Raw genomic sequence first — 15,959 nt, 5'->3', positions numbered from 1 at the left:
TAACATAGCACACATAATGTACATATAACATAGCACACATAATGTGTATATAACATAGCACACATAATGTACATATAACAACACCCCATGCCTCACCAAAATTGGTCTAAATGCCACTGTTGACACCATCCCCAATAATGAAAATCAAGCCTCGTCGTCGGCCATTCTCCCTCAACTCTACATCCTTGACCACCCACACTACAAGCACCCCAACCTCATACCTTTATCATGACAATCAATGGTAGGTATCGAAGAATCTTCCTGTAGCTCAGGGTTTCTACGATTGCCTCACAGAACTCTCGATTCCCAATTAGCCATCTATGAAACCCAAGTGCAAGAAGCCAACAAAGCCAACCACAACCAACCCTATGTCAAAGTTTCAATGTTGGCTTGTCCTTGACTGCTTGTTATGAGCACAAGGCTGCTATGAAGGCAACACTTGCCTTTGGCTACCCAAAAATACCGCTTGTGCTCATCCACCACAACATCTCCCCAAGAAGCTGTGATAAAAGGCCTCACGCCCACCGATTTAGCAACCCCATGCATAACAAATCCAACAACGCTAGGTGCCTACCCATGTGCTCAAAGCTCAAGGCTTCCATGAAGGTAACACACACTTGTGGCTCCCTAAGCCACAATCAAAAGCCTATCCTCTGTGTCGACAACCTACTCCTCGCTCAAAACCTTGTTGACCACAAACCATGAAACCTCAACAACCCCGGACCTTCATCACTCGACAACGATGGGTGTCCAAGAGCATATTAGAAGCTCAAGGCTTTCATGATGGTAACTCCATCATTTGGCTCCCAAGGCATAACCCTCAGTAGTTTGTCCAAACCACACCAACCAAGCCAATACATGTTTGCCTGCATGATGATGGTTTGGCAACCAATGGGCGAACAAGTCCCCTCTTCCTCAACTCAATTCTACGGACTTGCCCACGGTGATTAGGACTACAGGCACACCTTTTTCCCTCGCCCATGCACAACACCTACAATTCTCACAGGGCTCTGTCCTATGCGCACACACGCACAAAAGATCAGTATCGATAGCCATCTAGGTATATCTCTTGATGGGGGGACCATGGTGGATGCAAGCCTGGTCAATGGTATGACCCATCACTTGGATCTTCGTAATCACCCCTACTTCACCCTAATAACTATGCTTCATGACTAATCCTTCCTACCCATAACTTCTTCGGCTTAACACCAATGGATCCTCACCATTAACTATACCACTAGACTATCAACACAGGATCCCAGAGCTCCAATGACAGAAGAAGACAACCCACAACAAGAAAAAGAGAGAACACCACAACCCGATAATGCAACCCCCATGGGAGCCAAGATACCCATCATGGTGTCTTGACAAAGATCCTAGAGCCTCATTAACATCGCTATCAACATACAACATCTTGGAGCGCAAGAAATTTCCATGCAAGTTGCCTTCTTATCCCTTCAAAATTCCCCCCTTGCCACTTTCTTACTAACACCATGTTTTACTAACCCCTCCTTAATAATACCACCTACCACTTGGATATTGGTCATTAAGTATTCCGTGCTATAGTCTCCTCATTCAAGTACTCTAACTCCTCTAAGGAGGATTTCCCATTCGTAAAGGTGACAAAAAAGAAAAACACCAAAAACAAAATAAAGAGTACTACTGGGCACATACAAGAAAGAAGATTCATAAGAACCCATCATGCTAGCTGGATACTTAATTCCCAGTACTCCACTGGCTTCTTTCCATCTTACTAACTCCACCACTCCCTCTCATTTCCAGAGAGACATGAGAACCAACCAAGTGCGATGCCTCCCTCCATTTCTCCACAACCTCTTATCGATCATGAGGACGCGATAGAGTTTAGGAAGGGGAGTATGTTAACCACATATTGGTTTACACATTCCCACAACAACTATGCCTACACACTTTTGTAATGGGCACCAATACTATATTGTAAATCTCGTCATACATCTCATGAGGGAAACACTCTAGATATGCTCCCAAGTATTGAGCTTTGAGAAGGACAGACAAGAGGATCTTGGTCAGTTGGCCAAACCATAGAGAAAAGCCTTGTAATTATGTTTTGGGTGCCTCGGGTCACTTACTCCCCAACACCCTAGTGGGAAAGGGCTTGGAACTATAAAAGCCAATTTCTCTTGTTTGTAACTCATTCTCCCATTTGTGAAATAGAAGTGGAGTGTACTCTCTCCCTCTCTCTTACAACTCTAATTTAGCATGTGTGGTGTGCTTAGGGTATAGGAGTGCTAATCACTTGTTTTCTCTTGCTTCATCTCTCCCTCTTTCTTGAATGATTAGGCTACCAACGTGATCATCTTTTGTGGAGATCCCACATGACCTTTGCCGCAAGAGAGGCTGCACCACCTGTTGGATTAGAGCAACCGCCTCAATGTGACAACAACGAGTGTGGGAGGACAGTGGTTTGACGAATGGTTACGGTGGAGATCTTGAGCATTGCTCGAGCTCAGCGCGGGGATAGGTAACTTCCCACAACGACACTTTAGAGTGAGCTTAACAATGCTCATGCACTAACCTACCGTTTCTAGTGTATATGTTTTCTTACTTCTTTTCCACCCTAAGAATAATACTTAATAAAGCATAACAAGTTACACATTTTTTCCCTTTACCACCCTAGGATCAGTACTCAGTAACACATGCTGCAATTTTTTGGCATGCTCATTGTATAGGCATGAGTTGCTTTGCTATGGAAACTTCATTAAATGATATATTTATGACCTTATCTTATCAATAATCGGATTTGTGGGTATGATCCTTGTTGAGATATCAAGTTTAACTAGTGTGATGGGCCCACCTAGGTGACTGCTCTAACTTATGGCACTAGCATGGTTGGTGGAGATTATGTTTGATATGTTGCTAGTGTGTGGATGATAGGTTGTGTGGTGACAACCTTCCGTACATCACTACAGTATGGCATAGTTATAGGGCAGGAGCTCATATTGATGATGAGTTCACACTAGAGAGACCTATTATGTTTTAGTTAAGTACATATATTTAGTGTACTCTTATCTTTTTTATTATGTATGGTTATTGAGAGAAGAAGAAGATAGAAGAGAAAATTCAACCATTCATCTCTCTCTCTTGTGTGTTGTTGTTTCTTGCCTATTCTTGTGTGTGTGAGGGAAATAAATCTTCAACTCCATATCCCTACAATATTTTCATTATATTAGAGAATTAACTCACATGAAGAGCTCAAGAGGTAGCAAAGAAAGCGGTACATGGAGCAACTTGTTCTCTTACCTTCTTTGTTTTTGGTGCAACACCATTGCAGGAAGCTGCCTACAGCTATAGCTTGGACGTGATTTGAATTGTGTCAGATTAAGGAATCCTTCTAGCTGGAGGAAGAAGAATATATATTGTGCAATTAACTATGTTAACTGTAGGTTTGTGGCCAGATTTACATTTCAAGAACCGTTTTGCTTCTGCAAACTTTCGGAAACACTGTGTAGAAGTGTTGGTTTTTGGTCCGTGTGAAGTTCAGTGTAAAATTTTAGAATTGGTGTGCAGGTAATTTTTGCACTTGTTTATAGTATTTTTGGTGTTGTTGTATGTGTGTTAATATATTGTAACCACTAGGAGTGATAGTGTAGTACCACTATACAGTGCTCATTACAGGTTGATCTGATCTTTTGTTTACGGTTTGCAATTTGCAGAATTCTGGATGATTCTATTTGTGCATGACAAAATGTCTGACAATCTACCACTCACAAATTGTAAATGAGAAGCTTGAAAAGGATAAATTCCAAGCCTGGAAGTTTAGAACGACAAATTTCTTAATGAGGAAGGGCTAATGGAACTTCATCATAGGTGTTGAAAAGGAGCCAGTTGTTAATGAAGAGAACCAGACTCCATAATAGGTGCATCAATTTAAGGCATGATTTGAGAAGGCCAATAAAGTCATGTATTGGCTTTTAGTTAGTGTTTTCAATTCCATGATTGGGCATATTTAGGATGTAGACATGCCTAAAGATACATGGGACACCTTGGTGAACCTATACAACACTAGCACTAAGGTAAGGAAAATGCAGTTGAAGCATGAACTATATAATGTCAAGAAGAATAACTTAAAAATAAATAAATATACATTGAATATAAAAGGGATTTTGGATTCCTTTTGCTCTATAGGACTCATTAAAGATGACGACATGGTTTCGATAGCCTTAAATGGACTTGGGAAAGATTACAAGCCCTTTAAGACATGTGTGAATACTCAGGAGAACTTTCTAGGCTTCAAAGAGCCCATATCTCTTTTGATTAGTGAAGAGAGAGGACGTTGGGAGAAACATCTACCTCTAATAGAAAAAGAAGAATGACATAAAGAGTGGAAAGTTGTAGCAAGGAAACTATGCATCACATCAAGCAAACATGATGACATAAGTGAACAGTTATTTGTCATGCAACACATACTTAGTTCTATGATAGGGAATACATTAGGATCAAGCCTGATGTTTAATATGTGGATTTTGGATCAAGCAAACATGATGATGATGATAGAAGTGAACATTTATTTTTCATGCAACACATGCTTAATATATTAAGATCAAGCTTGATGTTTAATATGTGGATTTTGGTGCTTCAAAGCACATGAATAGTCATGGTGTCTGGTTCAGAGATATGCAAAAAATGCAGAAACCATGATATGTGGAAATAAGAGATGATACTATGCACCCTATTACGTATGTTGGTAAGGTGATATTATCTATGCAAGATGACAAAATGGAGTACTTAGAAAATGTTCCCAACATTATGAAAATGTACTTCATGTTCCCAACATTATGTGAAAAATCTTGTTTTAGTTGTGGAAAAATGGTTGAACTAGGTCTACAAGTGAGGTTTTAATCCTCAAGGATGCTTTGTGGAAGATTTTAAAGATCAATATTGCTTAGTTACAAAGGACAACATAAATGGTAGGATGTTCACTTTGGCTATAAGCATGCTTGAGGTGAAGGCAGCCATGTTTGTATGTGGAACATGTGTCATTGCAGATATTGACATTTGGCATAAGTACATTGGTCATGTGAACATATAACAGCTAAAATCATGTATGCCAAGAGAATTGTATGTGAAGCATGCGAGTTGGGTAAGCATTCCAAAAATGCATTTTTGCATGATAAGCACGTGAGTGTTATACATCCTGATGTATGGGGACTGACGAAGACTACATCAATTTCAAGGTGTAAGTATTATGTTTCACTTAGTAATGAAACATAATTCAAGTATTAGTAATGATCACACTAGAAAAGTTTGGGTTTACTTCACGAAGGAGGAAAGTGAGATTTTCACTCACTTTGAGAAATTCAAAGCCTTGGTTGAAAAGAAAAGGGAATGCCTATAAAAGGCCTAAGATCAGATGGTGGGAGAGAGTATTTCTCCAATGAGTTTGGTGATTTCTTGAGAGAGTAGGGAAATCAAGAGATTGTTCACATGTAGGTACACTATGCAATAGAACGGTGTTATAGAAAGGAAAAACATGCACATTGTAGAAGTTACGTGTGCCCTGAGAAGAATGTGCCTCATTATTTTTTCGGCAAAAGGAGTAAATACTACTGTGTACATTATGAACAGGACACCTAATATAGTTGTTCATGGTATAACACTTGAAAATAAATTTACAAGTAGAAAACATGCACATTGTAGGAGTTACCTGTGACTTGATTTCTGAGAAGAATGTGCCTTATTATTTTTAGACTATGAACAGGACCTCTATAGTTTTTCATGGTATAATATCTGAACAAAAATTTATAGGTAGAAAACTAGATGTTTCGCACTTCAAAGTGTTTGGATGTATTGCATATGTTCATGTTCTTGATGAAGTGAGAATGAAATTAGATCCAAAGGCAGAAAGATGCATCTTTCATTGGTTATTCTTTGGAGTAGAAAGGTTACAGATACTATAACATTACTACTCTTGAGATGCAAGTAAGTAGAGTTGTTTTTTTATGAGATGATGAGTAGTTGGTATGCACAAGGTAAGTCGGTTGAGGATATAAATGTAAGAAGCAATGATGTTGTCCCACATGTAGATAATCATAGGTAATTAGTGGACTAAGAGAGTCCTCTAGCAGTGGATCTTATGTTAGTCCATGGTTAGGAAGGCTGAGATAAGATGCAAAGATTTTTTATTTTCTTATGTAGTGAGATAATTTTTAAGATTCTTCCAAACCTAAGGGTTCATCTCTCTCCGTGATGGCCATTAACCAAACCAACACTTTGGAGATATTCATCTCCTTTTGCCATTGATGGCAATAGTTTACACATGGGATTCTATGGCCTTGGTGTATTAAAGGTTGATGACCTTTTCTCGCTCCTTGGAAGAGATAAAGGTTCTATATTCTTGATAATTTTGGAACCCAAGATACCATTGATGGCAATAGTTTACACATGGGATTCTATGGCCTTGGTGTATTAAAGGTTGATGACCTTTTCTCGCTCCTTGGAAGAGATAAAGGTTCTATATTCTTGATAATTTTGGAACCCAAGATACCACTTCTTAGTTTCACATATTGCCTTCAAATTTTGGTTTACGTTGCATTACTACAGTGTGCTTAACATATATATCGAATAATTTTTCTGCCATCCATTGTGGCATATCTCATGCCTAGTTTAGTTGGGAGGATGTTCATGGTTGCAAGGATGTGCACCTAATTCTTAGTCTTCTTAGTGTGGAAGAGAAGCAAACACTGAGAAGCAAGCACCTAATTCTCAATCTTCTTAGTGTGGGAGAGAAGAAAACACTAAGCTCTCACATTCCTGGTCCATGTTTTTACGTGACAGGTGAGACACATGTTAAATTAGTTTAGTGGTGTTATTTATGATTATCGAGTCTTCGGTAAAAGGTCCACCACTCATGGGATGTGTTTTCCATGTTCTCATGTTTACCTTGAGGGTTTCATTGCTTTTCTATGTGTAGATGATGTTGTTTGTGTCCCAATCATGAACCCTTCTAGTTTCTCTCATTCTACCAACTTTTTAGGCAAGTTTCTAGGGTCTACAACCAGTTCTTCTTGGTTTATGGTGGCGGGCTGAATATTCAATCCCTCATTTGGAGAGGATGAAGTGATGTTGGAAGTTGTTCGCATGAACGCTCTTGAACTTTCATGTGGTCATCCCTTGTCCTGTCTTCCATGACCTTCATCTTCTGGTTTTAGGGGTGACTTTAGCATGTTTTCACACTTTGGTGGTGGGTAGGACTTGGCAGATTGGTCTTTGTGCCCTTTTAGTATGAGAAGTTGAAGCTTGTCCAACTTTGTGAGTAGTGGATATCCTGCTATTTTGCATTTTAATCATAGCATAGAGAGGAACCATTCATGTCTGTCCCCCTATTGGATTTCACCTGCTAGCTGTAGACATAGGGTAGACATTATCACCACCTTAAACATAATGAGTTATGATTTAACATGGGGGACCTAGAGACTCTAATGTTCTAGGTAGATAGTGTCCCCTTTGATTCTCTCTTCCTCCCCTTTAGGTATTTTTATTAGGGCTAATTGGTTCATGGGGTCACCCTAGGAATGGGTGGTGATTGTGGCAACATAGGAGGCAATAAATGTAACTCAAGAACTCTTAACACCCCTCTTTGAGGCATGTACTTTCTTGTGTTAGCAAGCATGGGTCTTGTGTGGAGTAGGTAAAACTAGGTGATGAGCGGGTGGAGCTGGCTGGCTGGCTTTGAGGTTGATTCTTATAGGAATGGATGGCATCATCATGGTTTCCTACCCTCATGGAAAATGCACACCAGATTCCTCGTTGTCTAGGAGCACTTTGTGATTGTGTGGTTATCATGGCATATTGAACACTAGACCAACTCATATCTAGGCTATAGATGTGGTTGTCCTATGTTATCCTTTCACCCAACTTTCCATTGGGGCCACACACACTCTCACTTTTCTATTCTTTTTGGGTATTATTATGATGGGTGAGACCCAGTCGGTTTGCTCTATTTCGTAGATGAATTTGGCATCTCTGGAGTTAGTCGATCTCTTCATAGACGATCTTGGAGTACTTGGGGTTCATAGGATATGCTCTCTACTTTAGTAGCCTTGCTCCTTCCATCATGCTGGGGATGGTGTGTTTAATCACTTTAAGAGGTACACCTTTCATATCTATATATTTCTAAGTGAAGCAATCGTAGAATTCTGTGAGGAGGTCAGTAAGGTCCCTTTCTTCTTCTCTGGAGAGGTCATCCCCAATGTAGATGGGCCTCGGATCTTTCCCTAGACCTACTAAGTTGATCTCCTTAACTTTCGCCGACGGATCATCATAAGATGTTCTTGGCTTCTCGTCATGGATTCTTTAGGCCTTTTCATATTGTACAAAGAAGTCTCCTACCTTGTAGGCTTTGAAGTGTTAAGGGACCTGCTTGGTCTCTTTAGCTTTAGCGCTTTCCTCATCCATTCATTTTTTAGCCTCTTGCTTGTCTTGAGCCAACTTTTCATTTCGTGTTCTACGCAAGCACAACGTGATAAAGTTTTTGGGGTTCAGGTTGGGAGTCAACTGAGTCTTCTTTGTTAGTGGGTCACAGTAGTGTTAACTAGAATGGAGAACTCGTCAAGCTCCTTTTGCCAAATCTCATAGAATTTGGAATGTGTACTAATAGCCTTGACATACCTCAACTAATGTTCTTTCGATTCTATTTGGAAGACATAAGCTTCCTTTCCTTTGAAGCCATTTGTTTTCAAGGTCTTATGGCTGGATTTTACCTGTAATGTCCTTACTTCTTTGATGCTAACAGGTTTCTAGCTTGTTGCATCAGAGGCACACACATGAGGCTTTGTAGAGGGATGTGATTTCTTGCTTGTTTATCATGGCAAATCTTGTACCCGTGCATTTTGTAAGTATATACATTGTAGCAAGGATATGCATCCACAGTTCTCTGAGTCTTCCGACTCAGGGAGAGGTGCAAATTCCATGATATCCCTTTTGTCTTCCAACGTTTTATGGCATATTTGGCGTAGATGTATTGTTGTGGACCTAGCAAGTCACTAAATCATTTGCCATATTAGTGGTCACTAAATCTTCTACCAAGGGTCCCCTAATCATTGGATGGATCTTCCAAGTGCATAGGTTGATCTTTAGTATTCGATCTTTTTTCCAAATATATCCGTGTCCCAGTCATGGATCATCTTGATTTATCTTATAAAGGGCCGTCCTAGGAGACAAGCTACTGGCCAAAGTTCATCACCACAAAGGTGTGTTGGAAATCAGCTCCAATCATCTTAATCTTCAAATCTCGCAGAAGACTCATGGGCTTCGCAGTGTCGCCATCATCTAGTTTCAAAAAAACAATCAATGCAGTGTTATCCATAGGAGGTTTTTCCCATTTTTCCTAGCATCGCTTGGTAACAATTCTCACTCTTGTCACCATCTAGGATGGTGGTGACTTGAAGTTCATCAAAGCTAGGGGCAGTGTTGCATTGAGTACATCTTCTTTAAAATACTTCCGTAAAACAAGTTCACATGGACCGTAGGAACACTAGTAATTCCATTTAGCTCTATGGATCCTTCCTTATCTGTCTCCTTGGAGCTTCTCAGCTCTACCTACTCATCCATTCCTGGTCCAAGCCTTCCTTCCATCCAATTCTTCAAATCCTTCCATAATTTTGGGTTATCTTGAAGTAAGGTGCTAATGGGGAATCTAGATTTGTGAAGATAGAAAGGAAGAGAGACCACCAATATCTCTCAAAAATGGGTGTAGGTTTGTGAATCTGGTAATCCCTATTCATTCTTAGGCTTTTCAGAGTGTAGGGTATAGGGATATGAACATTAGTGTTTGATCTTCTTGGGTGTTCATCCCTTAGATGCTTAAGATATGCAGCAACAGTTTCCCCACCTGCTGGTACGTAATTGTCATAGCTTTTGGTTCAACTTCTTGGGGGAGATCCTTGAACAATACTTGGCCATTGTTGAGGTTTCTATTAAGCTCTTAGGTTTCATTAGTGGTTGGTTTTATGTTAGGCATAAGAGGAATTTCCTGCAGTTTGAACTTCCTGAGGTTTCTCCTCCAATCGAGCTTGACATTCCTTGACTAGCTCCTAAGCGCCTTTAGCCTACCTTTCTCCTCAATTGTTTTTGGATATTTAGCTAGCTTCTTGGGTAGATGAATAGGGTCTATTTTCTCCCTTTTTTGAGGGGTGGATGGTAGTATCTTTTCTTCATCAAATGAGAAAGATGACACATTTGTAGTCGTCCCCTCGTCGAATCCACTTTTTATAGTAACACAGCTATCCCCTTTACCAATTTTTGTGGCCTTTTTCTTTTAGGAGCTCTTAGTAGTTCGTGCTTGCTCAAGAACTTCCTTAGAAGACAAGATTCTTGCATGTCCTGGGGCATCTTGCTTTTGCAAAGTAGACGGTTCCATAGTAGTAGCAACATAAGCTACGACTCTCCTTCTTCTTTGCATTTGTGTGATTGCATCAAGAGGTATTGTGTGGATGAAGCTATCCAGTACACTCAACAAGTTAACGCTGGTAATCGGTTTAGCTTCATTTCCCTTCCCCATTACACCAGCTCTTAAATAGAAAATCCTAGTACATATGGTCTATCCCACATTTTGTGTATAAGTGAGTTAAGGTGGGAGTTACTTGTCATCCCTTTCTTGATTGAACATTCAACTATCAATGAGGTCCAACATAGTGATAGCATTACATAGGTGGTCGTTTAGGCAAACTATTCAAATCTTGCCCCCGCAGTGTTATGGTGGTTGTTAGGTACATAGGGTACATGTGCTCACCCTCCTCACATAATGACTTAGGATTTGTGGGGGCAAGCTGCTTGGCTTAGGGGGTTTGAAGATGGTGTTGTTGGTAGCTTCTTCCTCCTCACCTTCTTTAAAAATTTTCATCAAGGTCAACTGGTGAATAGGGGTCACTCGAGGTAATGGTGGTTGTGGTGGAAGGAGTGGAGGGGGAAAGGGTACTTTGGGCACCTTGAGGATTCCTTATTAGGCCACTTCATGCTAGGTTGAGGTGCATTATGATGTGCTAGTGCTAGTAAAGCTAGCAGTTGCCTTGGATTAAGTGGCAACACCTGTGGTAGAGGCCCTGCTTTAGCAGCTATTTGGTGGTAGTAGTAATTTGATGTTTCATGATCACCCCATCTTTGGTAGTAAAAGCATAATAGAGAGTTAGCCTGGGCCTCAAATGTGGACATTCCATAATAGTGTGGTCAGATCAGAAACCACACTAGTTCTCTCTCTAGATAAAGATGAGGTTGCCCAGCTTGGTCACAACCTTGGCCTATTATCCATTGCTGGGTCATTTCTGCATTAATTCAACTAATTGCTTCACCTATTGTCTCCTAAAGAGGATTCCTTTCCCTTTCCTTTATGATTTCATGCTTGTGGTTTTGAGAAGGAAGCTTCAAAAGTGTCCTCATACAAAGAGAATATAGGGGTTTATGCAAGGCTACATCTTCAATTCCATGTAGGAATCGACCGATTAGTCTTTCATCAGAGAACTTTTCTCTATCGGTACAGTGAGAGTGAGGATATCTCACCCAATTGATATAGTCCCCCCTTCAGGTTTACATTATGTAATTGTTCAATCAGACTCCATCGAGTTTTCTATCTCGACTATCCTAATTTAAAATATTCTTTTAAGGCATCAAAGGTAGCCTTATCCTCTATTTTTAGTGTAATTAGAACCACTGTCGAGCTTTTCCATCTAGGGTGAGGATAAAGGTACTCACCTTAACCTAATCTTCCACGTGGCCAAATGCCTCATAGATTTTGTAAGATTCCTCCCGAGCCTCTCAAGATGGCCAGCATCTTCCCCTGTAATCAATCCCCTCCTCAGAAATATAAAAGATCTTGTTTCTAATTGTTTTAAACTAGAGAGAGAAAATATTCTAGAGAGAGAATATTCAGAATTTGAATATTTTTAGATAAAAAATATCTCATCTTATTAAAATGAATTTTCCTGAAACAAAAATTCAAAAAGAATTTTCCAATGTGCAATTGGAATTAATTGGAAATAGGTATAAAGGACCTTAGCCTAAGGGTCTAGATTTTCAGAAATTTTTGGATTATGGTCCAATTAAGGTTCCTTTGGGCCAATAAGATCAATCCATGTGTGGGGAGGAGATAAATCCAATTTTGTAAAAGAAGATACCCAAAAATGGGTAAATGCTCACATAAGATGAAGAGTTGACTATGTACAAGGTTTATTAGTAAGAAACTATGAGCAATATTAAAAATATGAGATATTTGGGTATCCAAAAATGAGTAAATGCTCACATAAGATGAAGAGTTGAAAATGTACAAGGTTTATTAGTGAAAAACTATGAGCAATATTAAAAATATGAGATATTTTGGGTATCCAAAAATGAGTAAATGCTCACATAAGATGAAGAGTTTAAAATGTACAAGGTTTATTAGTAAAAAACTATGAGCAATATTAAAAATATGAGATATTTTGGATATAATGATTCCATTTTGACACATATGTAAGGAAGGGGAGTCCATTAAAAGAGGTGCATATTTCACATGCTTGAATGAGTTTTAAACTCATAAATAATGTGATATTTTATCTCTCCTCTCTCCTAATTCAAGTCTAGCTGTAAAAAGTTAGCTCAACTGACCTAAAAATGGTCAAAAATTGACCAAACTGAGTTGAAAAATTCTAGAATCAGTTTGTTTGGTTAGGAGCTCACTTTTTCCTATAAATAGAGGCCTTCCCCTTTGTTGAAACTCAACAATGTTTAATGCATTGTTACTCTACTCCACCCAAGCCAAGAACTATGAATTTGTTAATAATTCATTAGTTTTTGACATTTCCCTCTTCCAAAGATTGGTTGGCCACTCTTGTTCAAACAAGAGTTGAACCCTCAAACCATCAAGCCAAAGGAAAGCTATCAAAGTCATTAGTAAGTTGGTGATTCTTCTTTTCTTGCACTTATTTTATGGATGTTTATGGTTTCAAATGAGTTTTATGCTTTATGTCTTCTCTATAATGTTAGGCCTCATTACAAAAGGCATTCCTCTCTCTTCTCTAGCAAAACCAACCTTTCTCTATCCTAGGTGAATGGTTAATTGATTAATGTCAAATTTTTAGAAGTTGTTTCAAGTAAATGGATAAATGTTTACTTTAGAATAATTTCAATACTTTGGTGTACTTTTAATTAGTTCTAAAGACTTAGGAACTTGAAAAATGGTCAGCCATACAAAGGAGGTTATGGAAAGGCAGTATAATGATACACGTGGATGCGTTTATTGTGGTAAGCCTGGACATGTGTAGGCAGATTATTATAAGAAGCAGGCTGACATGCAAAATGGAAAATTACAGCAAAACAACTATGCATCCTTGAGCAGAAACAATGAGGATAATGAAAGGTTGTTTGTTATGCAGCATGTCGTTAATGCCATGTCTGAAAATGTTGAAGCAGCACATAAAGATGATGTATGGTACGTTGATTCAGGTGCTTGGAACCACATGACAAGTCATGGGGAGTGGTTCAAGGAGATGAAAAACCTTGAAAGACCAGGTTTTGTGGAAACATGGGATGACACTGCTCATCCAATTACCCATGTTGGAGATATGCCATTGTCTATGCTGCAGGATGGCAAAGTGAAGTACCTTGCAGATATACTTCATGTTCCGAACATAACAAAGAATCTAGTTTCAGTTGGCCAGATGATTGAGCAGGGTTTGCAGGTTTGGTTTACCCTGATGTGGTTGTTATGTTGAAGACTTTAAAGACAAGTGCAGGTTGGTTGCAAAAGGCAAGAGAGTGGATAGAATGTTTACATTGAATGTAAACATGCATGAAGTGAGTGCTGCGATGTTTGCAAATGGTTCAAGAATTATTACAGACACAGACATTTGGCATAAAAGAATTGGACATGTGAATATGCAGAGAATGAAGTCTACGCAGACTAAAGGAATTGTGACAGGGCTGCCTCGGGGGGTGCACCTCAAAATATGTAAGTCTACCACGTGCGATCATTAGGTGGGGTTTTTTTAATCCAAAATATTGGATAAATTTACAGAAATACAATTACAAGTGGGATATTTTAATTGCACTTTGGAAAAAAAATGTAAGTTTATAAAGAAAAAGGGGTAGTTTTATTAGCTCAAAATTCACAGATAAGGGGATTTTTAAATACCGCTTGAACGCACGTCGTAGGAGGGGCTTCCATATAGTGGACCCCCCGAGAGGGCTGCCAAAGTTTAAAGTTGAAGGTATGCAGAAAATATGTGAAGCATGCCAATTTGGAAAGCAAACAAAGCATGTATTTTCACGTGACAGAAATGTGAGCAGAAATGCACTAAATGTTGTGCATTCAGATGTATGGGGTCCTACGAAGGCCATGTATATGGGAGGTTGCAGGTATTATGTGACATTTATTGATGACCACACAAGGAAAGTGTGGGTATACTTCATGAAGGAGAAGAGTGAGGTGTTCACTCATTTTCAGAATTTCAGAGTTATGGTTAAGAAGCAAACAGGGAAACATGTAAAGTGCCTAAGGTCAGATGGAAGGGGAGAGTACTTCTCCAATGAGTTCTGTGAATTTTTACAGAAGAATGGTATTCAGAGACAGTTTACATGCAGATACACTCCGCAGCAAAATGGAGTTGCTGAGCGGAAAAACAGGCACATTGCTAAGATTTCGCGAGCATTGACGGGAGAGAAGAATATGCCGCATAGCTATTGGGCTGAGGCTATTTCTACAGCAATTTATATCATGAACAAGACTCCAACTGCAGCCATACATGATGTAACTCCAGAGGAGAGGTTTACTGGCAGAAAACCTGATTTGTCTCATCTGAAAGTCTTTGGATGCATTGCATATGTGCATGTGCCAGATGAGCTGAGAACTAAGCTGGATCCAAAAGCTAAAAAATGTGTGTTTATTTCTCCCATTGACATAACCCTCCATTTGTACACCCTCAATTGTCTCAATTCTAACCGACCCTTGAGGTGTGATCTCGGACACTCGGAAGGGTCCTAGACCTGTATACTTGAGTTTCTTTTTTCTGGTTCTCCCTACACCATACATGAGGACAAGGTCCCCCATTTCCAGTTCATTTTGTTTTGAGTTATTATCGAACCAATGTTTTCTTTGTAGTTTTTCGACCATAAGTCCATGCGATGCAATTAGTTTTGTTTCATCAAGCTTCTCTGAAAATCGATTAGCCTTTCAACTAATGCATTTTCCATCAAACATTCTTTCACTGCAATTTTGAAGCTTGGAACTAGGTATTCCATAGGCATTATTGCCTCAACACCATAAGCTAGATGGAAGGGGGTATATCCCGTCGCTACCTTATATGATGTTTGATATGCCCACCATAAGGTTGCTGTTAGCTTATGTTCCCAATCCGTTTGACTTGCTTCCAATGTTTTCGTCAAGATAGTATACAAAATTTATTTGTACTCTCCGCTTGACCATTAGCCTATGGATAATAAGGTGATGACTTCTGGTGGACTACAAGGAATCCAACAAGTAAGTGATCAATAACCTCATTAATGAAATGTGAACCGCGATCATTGACTAACTCTAACAAGCAGCCGAATCTCGAAATAATTTTCTCATATAAGAACTTTGCTGTTGTTCATGCATCAGCTCGCTTAGAGGCTCTGGCTTCTGCGCCCATTTTGTGAAATAGTCTATAGCCACGATTACATATCGGGCTTGTGATGGATGCACTGCTGATTTCCTCGCTCCATTCGGGCACCATGTCTAGTTTGAACAAACAAGCATCAGGGAGGTCATCATCAACACCAGTTTCTGGTTCCCCATTTGGAATTCTCGACATATGATCGACCAATACATGTTGTGTCCCCTTTCTCACTGTAACTGTGAAGTCAAATTCCAATAGTAATAGCGACCAGCATGTGATTCTTCCCATGGTGCAAGGCTTGTGCCCAATGGGCCTTGAAGATGTTTCATCTTTCATTTTAAACTTTGACATGGGTGA

The sequence above is a fragment of the Cibotium barometz genome, chromosome 30 (genome assembly GCF_041138505.1).
Source record: "Cibotium barometz isolate CiBa-2024 chromosome 30, ASM4113850v1, whole genome shotgun sequence".
NCBI lineage: Eukaryota > Viridiplantae > Streptophyta > Polypodiopsida > Cyatheales > Cibotiaceae > Cibotium > Cibotium barometz.
The sequence above is the reverse complement of the archived record's forward strand: the minus strand, read 5'-3'. Positions refer to the sequence as shown.